Genomic DNA, 11,092 nt, shown 5'->3' on the forward strand with positions numbered 1-11,092 from the left:
TTGCTTGGAGAGCCCTAGAGTTGCTGCACCACACAAGTGAAGGGACATAAGTGGTGTTCTTTCTGATGCATGTTGTGCTTGTCCAAACCCCCTGAATCAGTATCCCATGGCCCACTCATATTTGGGCCTGATTCTCTACCTGGGTGTGCCATCTATCATCACTAGTTGAATTTACCTTGTTTTATTTCTGATTACATGACTGACTATTATACTTAATTTCCAAAGTTAAGATATTATTACTCCTATTTATTTTATTATTATAGAAATTTTAATAAGACAGTCTTAAATATTTCCTGGAGTCCCATGTACATATGCTCTGTATTTCAATTTCCTTCCTTTTTTTTTTTTTTTAATTCAGTGTCTGTAGAGACTGTCAAAAATTGCCAATGCTGACTATATTTCAAGTTGTCATGGTGGGGTATTGGGAAAAGTTTTCAATTAGCAATAATCGTGCTTGGATACACCTCACTGGCTACGATAACTGCCACTGCGCAAAGCTGTGTCTCAATTTCTTTATCTGTTAAATGGAGATGATGATAATACCTACCACTAAAACTGTTGTCAGGATTAAGTGAGACAGGACATGTAGAGGATTAAACGGTGTCTTGCTCCTAGTGACAATTCAATACGTGTCTCTTGTTTGTATTTTTATCAGTGTAAGGGTGTAATGTTTCTGAAGTTAGCTCAGATCATGCAATCACCTTACAGCAACAATCCTAATGACTGCCCTATACAATACTGTTGCCTGTATGTAAAATGGAAGATAGAAAATAAACTTCAATTATGTGGCAGGTGTAAGATCAAGAGGCCATCCCAATGTTAGGGTGTATGGAAGTGAGGTGCACAGTGTTTGTATGAGACTGTTGCTGGAGACTCCTGATCAACAAATCAATAGGAGACATCCACACTAGTTGGAGATAGGGCATGTACAATTTAGAAAACTACTTTTCTTCAATATGCACTTTAAGTAAAGAGAAACATATGTCAGTCACAATTTCATGTGGAAATCACAGTCCAAGTGCATATTGAAAGGTCACATGTGGAGGTTGTTTTGGAAACTTTGTTGAGCTCTGTGGACAGACAGGATTGCTTTCTAATTCAGGATTCACTGATGACAGTGACAGAGGGAATGTTTATGAATACAAAATAACAAATGTTTATTTTAATTACAACAGACTTTGGCAAGTCCATGCTTGATTATGTAGAACTTAACACTGCAAATTCTAATGGGTCCTTCTCTCTGGATCTATGCCACCAGCAGTGGAGAGTATCTTCGTGACTGTATCTGTGTTGGAATTCACAACAGGAATTTCAGAAAATGGATTGATTGGATTGGTAAACTACCTGGCTGGGCCATGAGCCAGAAGATCTATTTGCATTTCTTCATCCTCTGAAGCTTGGCCATATGTGGAGAAGCAGCGTTAAATCTCAGATATTCAGTCATTCTATCATGCCAGTGAGAGCATAAAATCAAGTCCTTTCTGCACATGACAGGACCCAGAGTTCCCACTACACATGCATCCTCCTTGAAATCGTAGACCTGAGTCAAACTAAAAGAATCAAGAAACAGACAAGATGGTTAGCAAGCAGCAGCGGTGAACACCAAACCAGTAAAACTTTCTTATGTATAAATAATTTTTGCGTATGTGATTTTGAATTGTATGTAAATGCATAAGCAGTAGTCTGGTGTGGGCCGAGAGTAGTTGAGGCAGGCCCGCGAGGAGATTAGCTACTTTTCCCCACCGAGCCAAGCCCTTAAGATAGGGGTCGCCACAGACGACCAGGAAATTGATAGGCAACAGAGAGAAACCAAAGAATACACAGAGACAAAAGTATAGTTTATAGTTTTATATATATAAAAAGATCAGATTTAACACAGCGGGGAGTACCCAGGAGACTGGCATATCTCCATAAACGCCAGCAATATGGTTAGATTTATACAGGTTTTTATAATCACAGACATCAATTACCACTTGTCAGGGTAACATATTTGCATATCGGGGAATGCAGTTGCTAGGGGATACAGGTAGTGGGTTAAGGTCAAAAGTCCTGCCAAGGGGCTTGTAATCTATCTAGGTGAACAAACAGGTACAAAGTCTTTCAGGGGCTAGCTTCTAAGTTCTAAGAGGTAGTTGTCAATTAACACAGGAATAACAAAAGAGGTATAGTGACTCTATATATCTTTGATTAGTTACAGTGGACTTAAAGGTAGAGAGAAAGGAGAGAGCAGGAAGCCCATCTCTAATAAACAAGTTGTTTATAACCACCGGGGCACATCTCTGGGCAAAGGGCACTCATTCTCTCGGGCTCCCATCCTATGGGCCATATTTGCCTTGTCTTGTCATTCAAGACACAGGGAAGCTCACAGATTTTGAGATACTGAGAAGCCTTCTTGGAAAACATCCCCACCAGAGAGCTCTCCCATGAGAGCAGCCTCTAATAAGTGAACCATTGAGTCCACACATTCCTTCAGGGGAAAACCCTGCAAACTCTTTTCTGTCTTTAATATAGTAGTATTGGGTTATACAATAAAATAATGGTCTTATGAGCCACATCTCATTAATTCCTCAATCATATTTCCCCAACAGTCTGGAACTAAATTCCAGATGTTTTCAACAAAGCCTGAGAGCTAGGAAGAGCTCTGGGAGAAAATAAATTGTAATGAAAGGGCTCATTTTGGAGCAGGAGCATTATACTAGATCATGTTAAATTTGTGATGCTTATAGAGAATTATGAACTTGATTCTATTCATAAATATTTTGTTAAAATTACATATTAATATTAATAACTATTGCTATGACTATTATAATAAATAATATTAATAAGTATTAATAACTATAGTAACTAGTAGTAGATTATAAATACAGATTAGAGCTATTTTATCATTTGAGTAAAAAGAAAAGTCAGTATAAAGTCCTGGTTAACTCAGCAAATGTCAGGAAAGAAACTAAAAGAAAATAACTTGTTGGGATATGGAATTAAGAGACATGAAAGGTTTCAGGAGTTTCGCAGGGCTTTGCCTTGAAGGAATCTGTGGGCGGGTTAGTTCACAGACTAGAAGCTGCTTAGCAACAAGGGGGGCATTATCAGAAGCATGTGCAAGGCCACTCGACTTTGAAGCCTGCAAGCTGTCACCTGGAGCTTGTGCAAGGAAGAGTTTGGCATTGGGCCCAAAGCTAAGAAGCTGATAGAAATGCCAGCCTAGCACATACCATGCAGCTGGAACTTTTTTTTTCCTTTCCTTTTCTTTTCTTTTTTATTTCAGCATATTATGGGGGTACAAATGTTAAAGTTACATATATTGCCCCTGTCCCCCCTCCCCTTCTAGTCAGAGCTTCAAGTGTGACCTTCCCCCAGTCAGTGCACATCTCACTCATCATGTATGTACATACCCATAATCCCCTCCTCCCCCCTCCCACCTGCCCGATAATAAATGTTATTCCAATATGTCCACTTAGGTGTTGATCAGTTAATACCAATTGGCTGGTGAGTACATGTGGTGCTTGTTTTTCCATTCTTGGGTTACTTCACTTAGTAGAATGGGTTCCAGCTCTATCCAGGAAAATACAAGAGGTGTTATATCACCATTGTTTCTTATAGCTGAATAGTACTTCATGGTATACATATACCACATTTTATTAATCTACTCATGAATTGATGGGCACTAGGGTTGTTTCTAGAACTTTGCAATTATGAATTGTACTGCTATAAAAATTCAAGTGCAGCTGTCTTTTTTTTTTATTTCAGCATATTATGGGGGTACAGATTTTAAGGTTTCAATAAATGCCCATTTCTCCCCCTCCCCCCACAAGTCTGAGTCTCCATCATGACCATCCCCCAGATGGTGCACATCTCACTCATTATGTATGTATATACCCGCCCCCTCCCCCCTCCCCCCTGCCCAATACCTTATTACTGTAGTACCTATGTGACCACTTAGGTGCTGTTCAGTTAATACCAATTTGCTGGTGAGTATATGTGGTGCTTGTTTTTCCATTCTTGGGAAACTTCACTTAATAGTATGGGTTCCAGCTCTAACCAGGAAAATATAAGATGTGCTATGTTACCATTGTTTCTTAGAGCTGAATAGTACTCCATGGTATACATATACCACATTTTATTAATCCATTCTTGGATTGATGGGCACTTGGGCTGTTCCCACAGCCTTGCAATTATGAATTGTGCTGCTATAAACATTCGAGTGCAGGTGTCTTTTTTGTAGACTGTCATTTGTTCTTTTGGGTAGATGCCCAGTAGTGGGATTGCTGGGTCAAATGGTAGATCCATTTGTATCACTTTAAGGTATCTCCATACTGCTTTCTGCAGAGGTTGAACTAGTTTGCAGTCCCACCAGCAGAGTAGGAGTGTTCCTATCTCTCTGCATCCACGCCAACATTTATTATTTTGGAACTTTTTGATAAAGGCCATTCTTACTGGACATAAGTGATATCTCATTGTGGTTTTGATTTGCATTTCCCTGATGATTAGAGATGTTGAGCATTTTTTCATATGTTTGTTGGCCATTATTCTGTCTTCTTTTGAAAATTTTCTATTCATGTTCTTTGCCTTGTTTTTGATAGGGTTGTTTGATGTTTTCTTGCTGATTTTCGTGAGTTCTAAATAGATTCTCATTATCAGCCCCTTATCGGATGTGTAGCATGCGAAAATTTTCTCCCATTTTGTAGGTTGTCTGTTTGCTCTCTTGACAGTTTCTTTGGCTATGCAGAAGCTTTCTAGTTTTATCAGGTCTCATTTATTTATTTTTGTTGTTGCTGTAATTGCCTTTGGGGTCTTCTCAGCTGGAACTATCTTAAAGTTCAAGGCTATTCAAGCCTGCTTCACTCCTGACCACATGTCTCTGTATTTAGAGAAACATATTAGATTAATATACAGACTCAGTGTTCCTGCTTTACATATTTTTGTCTTTAATTTGTATGCTCAGCTAGATCTATTTTTAACTTAGGGCTTAACATGTTTACCTTAGAAAAATTTTGTAACCATCTATTCTTGTAGTCAGAATTAGGTAAGGGGCCCTTGAAACCTGCCTGGGACCTATTTTACTAGGAGAGTAGCTACCTCATGGCAATGACTGAAAGCAAATAACCAAGAAAAGACAAAAATAAGATTTCAGTCATAAGATCAAATGTACTAATCACCACTAGAAAAGTTTTTGATTCCCTTAAGTCTCTCCCATGAATATCTTATAGCTGGATTTGTATGAAAAACCCAAATACATTTATAAGCTATTTATAACAAAAGGACCCAAAAGGAGGAAAAAAGGAGAGGTGGAAATACATTTCAGACACACACACATAAAAATAACACAAGGCTGAGATTTTCATTATCAGAAAAACTGAAGAGGAAATGGAGGATTTTAGTAATGCAGTTGAAAATTATATAGATGTTTGTAAAATATAGGTCTATATATTAAGGCAGGCTATACCAAACATATCCTCCGAATTTGATTTCTAAAAAAGTTAATTCAGCCTATTAATGTGGTATAGAAACAGAAATGTGTGCATGCATATTTGTACCAATCTGTGAATTTCTCTTGATTTATGGCATTATTAGCTCCAGAAAATGGATAATTAATTCTGAAATATTTAAAAATGTATTTTTTCTTAAGATATAAGGAAAAGAATATGAAATTTAGTAGATGCAAAAAAAGGCACCAGTGTTCTTTTTTTGGGCATTTTTACATTAATATACACAGCAAATAAAGAAGGGCATATATATATAAGAATTTAAGAGTATAAGTTACTGACAGTATTCAGTTGCATTATAAATGACCATAGCATCCAATTACTAGCTTCATTCTTTCACATACTTTCCCTTAATAATTTCTTATTATGTTCAATTAAAGGTTTACATGATTGAAGGCTTGTCAATCTTCCCCTTCTTGACCCATCATTCCATTAAAGGTATAATCCCATTGTACTTGGGATGTGGCAACAGTCTTTTGACTGGTATCCCTGTTTTCACTAGGGCTACCCTCCAACCCAATCTCAGCCCTAAAGTTATAGTCATCACTTAAAAAAGGAATTCTTTTCCTTTTATTGCAGCATATTACAGGGGTACAAATGTTTAGGTTATATATATTGCCTTTGGCCCATCTGAGTCAGAGCTTCAAGTTTGTCCATCCCCCAGATGGTGTGCACCCCACCCATTAGGTGTGAATACACCCATCCCCTCCTCCCCCCCACCTGCTTGACACCTTGTGAATGTTACTACTATATGTGCACATAAGTGTGGATCAGTTAATACCAATTGGCTGGTGGGTACATGTGGTGCTTGTTTTCCCATTCTTGTGATACTTCACTTAGTAGAATGGGCTCCACTCTCTATCCAAGATAATACAAGAGGTGCTAGATCACCATTGTTTTTTGTGGCTGAGTAGAGCACCATGGTATACATATACCACATTTTATTAATCCACTCATGTATTGATGGGCACTTGAGTCATTTCCAGATGTTTGCAATTATGAATTGTGCTGCTATAAACATTCTAGTGCAGATGTCTTAAAAATGCAATTCTTATAATCCTCCTTTTTTGCTTAGACTACCAAAGTCTTTTCATCACTTTTTTAGCAAATACTAAAATTATTTATAAAATCTTATGTGGTCTGGCCATTGACAAAGAATTTCATTCTCATCTCACATAGCACTAACTCCTTTTCTCTGCAATGGCCTCTTCTAAACCCACAAAGAATCAGTCTCTTGTTGCCAGTGAACATTTCCACCATTCCTTCTCCCTAGACCCTTTCTCCTCATCTTCACCTACTTAACTCCTATCTATTTATCAGCTCTCAGTTCAAGTGTCACTTCCTTAGGAAACTTAGTTACAGCTATAGGCTAGTTAAGGTAATTATTACTTTTCTTCAAATTACTCACTTTATAATTGCTCCCTAGTTTAATGCCTACCTGTATCCTTCACCACAACATGAGCTTCTAGAAAGCAGAACCATGAGTGCCCGGCCCACCATGGTATCCTCAGGCCCAGCCTTCCCTGCCCTGTGCTGCCTCAGGTCTCTGCCCCTTGATTTCCAGTGAGGTGCTTCTCAGTGGCTCAGGCCAGCCTAGGTGCAGCTTGGGCTGCCATATCAGGAACATCTCTCAACACTAGTGGCCTCCACATGCTATACTGATTCTGCAGACTCACAGAATGCAAGGGCTTGGAGGCATGGCTTCCTCTACCAGGATTGGAAAGGATGTTGTGACAGTCAGGGTCCAGGCAGAGACATGTCAGAGAGGAAAAGCCACTGCTGAGAGTCCCCACCAGGGCAGTGCCTAGTGGAGCCGCTAGGTGGGCAGGGTGGAGCTGCCGCTAACACCTCGGAACTGGAGAGCTACCCGTGTGCAACAGCAGTGGAGAGAGCCGCAGCCACAAGACTCCACCTGTGAGAGCTGCTGAGTGCACTGAGCCCAGCAAAGCCAAGCAGGTGGGGCTGCCTGAAGCCTGGGGGCCCAACCTCTCCCCAGTGTGTCAGATGCGACATGGAATTAAAGATTATTCTTGAGATTTAGGAATTAGTGTTGTTTGCCCTGCTGGGTTTTGAACTTCCTTGGGATCAGGTATCCCTCTTTTTTTGCCTATTGCTCCCTTTTGTCATGGGAACATCTATTCTCTACCTGTCCCCCCATTGTATTTGAGGAGGTAATAACTTGTTTTGATTCCACAGGCTCACAGCTGGAGGGCAATTTGCCTGAAGGATGACTCAATCCTGTCTTGAGTCTCACTCCTATCTGCTTAAGAGGAGACTGGATTTTGAGTTGATCCTGGAATAAGTTAAAACCTTGGGGCTATTGGGATTAAGTGAATATGTTTTGCATGTGAGAAGGACTTGCATTTGGGGGGCCAGGGGTGAAATGTTATGGTTTAAATGTGCCCCCCAAATTCATGGCTTGAAATATTGATTCAGGGTTGGAGGTGTTGAGAAGTAGAACCTTTAGCCGGAATTAGGTCCTGACAGCTCGTCCCTCCTGAATGGACTGATGCTGTCACTGCAGGAGTGGGTTCATCATCACAGGAACAGGTTCCTTAGGAAAGGGCGAGTTTGATGCCCTTTTCTCTCCACCCCCGCCCCCAGCCTTAGCCCTTTGTCCATGGTTTGAAGCAGCATGACAGACTTTGACTTAGGGAAGTACCCTGCTATTGCATTTCTCAGCCTTGAGAACTGTGAGAAATATATTACTCTTTATAAATTTCCTAGTTTAGTGGTATTCTGTTATAGCAGCACAAACAGAGGAAGATGCTGCCTAAAGTTGTTTATGATTCCCCCTCAGATATCCTATGGTTTCTTCTCAACTAATTTCTTGGCTCATTTCTAAAATCATTCAAGTATTTTAAAAGAGGTACCTGAACAATTGGACATAAATAATATATCAGTTCAACCAGAACCTCCACAAGAACCACTTTCATTAGAACAAACATCCTTTATGCTACGGTAAGAATGGCAACTTCTGGCATACTAAATCTCCTTTGCTGTTCTGTTCTTAGACATACATAACAGGGTATTGTCGATGTTTTATACCTTGAGTAAGGCTTCCAATATAGATCACCCTGGTACTTGCAGGCAGAGCAGAGAATGAGGCCTACAGTGTAGCACAATAAGGTATGTTTGTAAATTGTCACACAACAGCTCAATGACAGACTGCAGGGCATGTCGCAGACCCTAGTCTTCCTCTTCTGGACCACGATATCACCTATATTTTTCCCGTGTGCTTGAACAAAGAGACATTTAGGGTGAGTTTTAAATTTTACAATCTTTAAATTCTTCCCCTTGATGTTCCACAGCTAAATGTACAGATGCAAATTTGTTAGGCAAAGAAAATGCAAAATGAGGAACAATATCATCTGGATTTGCACATTGGCAAAGGGGAGACTATCTTGTCACCTCTCACCTGACATGAAAAATTACAGCTGATAGTTACGGTAAAAAGGGAAAAATATCGATTGGCTACACTAAGTGAAAGGAGCAGGGCTGGTATTCATGGAGATTGGAATGGCTGATACTATATTAGTGGTTGTTTTGGGCCTGGAGATGGTCTGTAATTTACATGCAGTCAGACTTTAATGTATTTAACGACATAGAGAACTTAATGTCCTTGGATAACATGCCTAAAAAGGGAAAAGAATGTGTGATATTGGTTTAAATTTAAGAAAAATATGGATGGTATGATTATTCCAATATGTGTTATATGGTCAAGAAAGCTAAGGCCTTTTCAGATTTTTTAATATTCTGTATGGAGTCCTTATAGAGTTTTTTGAGGTGTGTAATTTATTCCTAGGTACATAGTGCTTGTTGAGGTTAAGGTGATTTAATCTTTTAAAAAGAGTATTTCATTTATCTGTTTCTTGATGGCATGAGGAAATGAAAAATATTTCTTACAGCTTTATTTTGTATATAGAAATTTTGCTAAATGGTCAAATTCTAACAATACATTAAAAGATACTTTTATATTTTCTATGTAATCTCAGTCATAATCTGTGAATAATGACAGTCTAGTGCTTTACACTTTTTTCCTTATTTCTTTTTCTTTTCTTACTGTAACTGGGAAAAAATATCCATAAAACAGAATGACAAAATGGTTATCACTGATTTGATCCCAAACTCAAGGGGAAAGCTTTCAATGTATCATTGATCAGTATGTTATTTGCATGGGGGTTTTCAGATAACTCTTCATCAGAAAGAGTAATACTTTATTTTATTCCAATTTGCTAAGAATACTTATAGTAAGAAGTAGAATTTCTCCTCATGTTTCTCCTTTAATCTGTTAATATGTTGAATTATGTTTACTGGTTTTCAAATGCTTCATTTTTGCAATCTCATTGAGTCTTTAACCCATGGAAGTTTGCTTTCTCTTTGGTTGAACTACCTGTGCTAATTACCCAAGGACCTCCTTAATACTTATTCCAGTTAGTAGGTGACCTTTCATTAACATCACCAAGTATTGATTAATCTCCTTATGTCACTCCTTGCTCTTAATTGCATCTTGGTTTCCCTCTTCCATCTGTTGCTTCTTAGTCTTTCTTTTGGTTTCTTCACCCTCGGGGCCATTGGAGCTCATCATCTCTCACAGAAAGAAGAATGAAATGCTGACCCACAATCTCTGCTTCTAGTCCTAATTCCTATCCTGCAGCCACGGATACCGAACGCCTACTCAAGCTGTCCACTAGATGACTTACACACTCTCCAACATGTTCAGGACAGGACTCGTCATCTTCCAGCTTTTCTCCTTCTCCTACTTTTGCATCTATTCCTCCTTTTCCTCCATTCGCTCAAGTCTCAGGACTCCCTACATATGGGTGCAAAGGATGCCTGTCCCTGCCGACTCGCCCTTCTTTTCTGAGCTCCCAAATACATCACTCAGCCTACTCGTTCTTCCTCTTAAATGTTCTTCATAGCCATAAATTTCTCTTCATTTCTAGCCATTAACTTGACCAAAGGTATCATTCTCCTCTCTAAAATACTATCAAATTTCTTCATTTTCTTTAAGCCTTCCTCTATCTGATAATCTCACTTCTTCCCTCCTTCTCTCTCTCCCTCAATCACTTCCGTTTTGTCTCTTTTCCTCTCTTACTTTAAATTTAAAGATCTGTCCTAAATTTAAATATTTTTTTCATAGGAGATTATTTACCAGTAATTATTTATATAACATTGTTCTTCAAATATACTTTTTAAAAAATTAATTAATAGAATTTAATTGGTGAATGTGCCTGCGATATTGAAAATGGCCAAATTTTAAAAATAAATTCATTCATTTCTTTGTCCTTGTTTCCTGACAACACTAAAGATTAATTACTAATAATAGAATATTTGTTTTCTGACACATAAACCAAGACACAAAGTCCACAATTCTGCCTTCATTGTTGAGACACTAATAGGCTTTGTTAAAATTATGGTTCCTAGAATGTAGAGCAGATACATTTATTTGTTTATTTGTTTTTACTTTATATAAAACAATTTTCTAGCTGTGTATTAATGCTAAATTGACAACATTATATATCTGGCGAAAACAAAATATAAATGTAAAAAGCAAAATTGAGAAAAGTATAATTTTGAACATATTCCTCTGGGATACCCAAGGAACT

At 38.5% G+C, this 11,092-nt stretch overlaps 1 non-coding gene across 1 annotated transcript; it reads right to left on the bottom strand.

Moving 5' to 3' along the window:
- Positions 1 to 358: 358 nt before the first annotated feature.
- On the bottom strand, positions 359 to 499 carry LOC142873483 (U4 spliceosomal RNA). The gene has a single exon (XR_012921513.1). It is a non-coding gene; the product is annotated as a U4 spliceosomal RNA (small nuclear RNA).
- Positions 500 to 11,092: the final 10,593 nt, after the last annotated feature.

This window comes from Microcebus murinus, chromosome 10 (assembly GCF_040939455.1).
Source record: "Microcebus murinus isolate Inina chromosome 10, M.murinus_Inina_mat1.0, whole genome shotgun sequence".
In the NCBI taxonomy this organism is placed as follows: Eukaryota; Metazoa; Chordata; class Mammalia; order Primates; family Cheirogaleidae; genus Microcebus; species Microcebus murinus.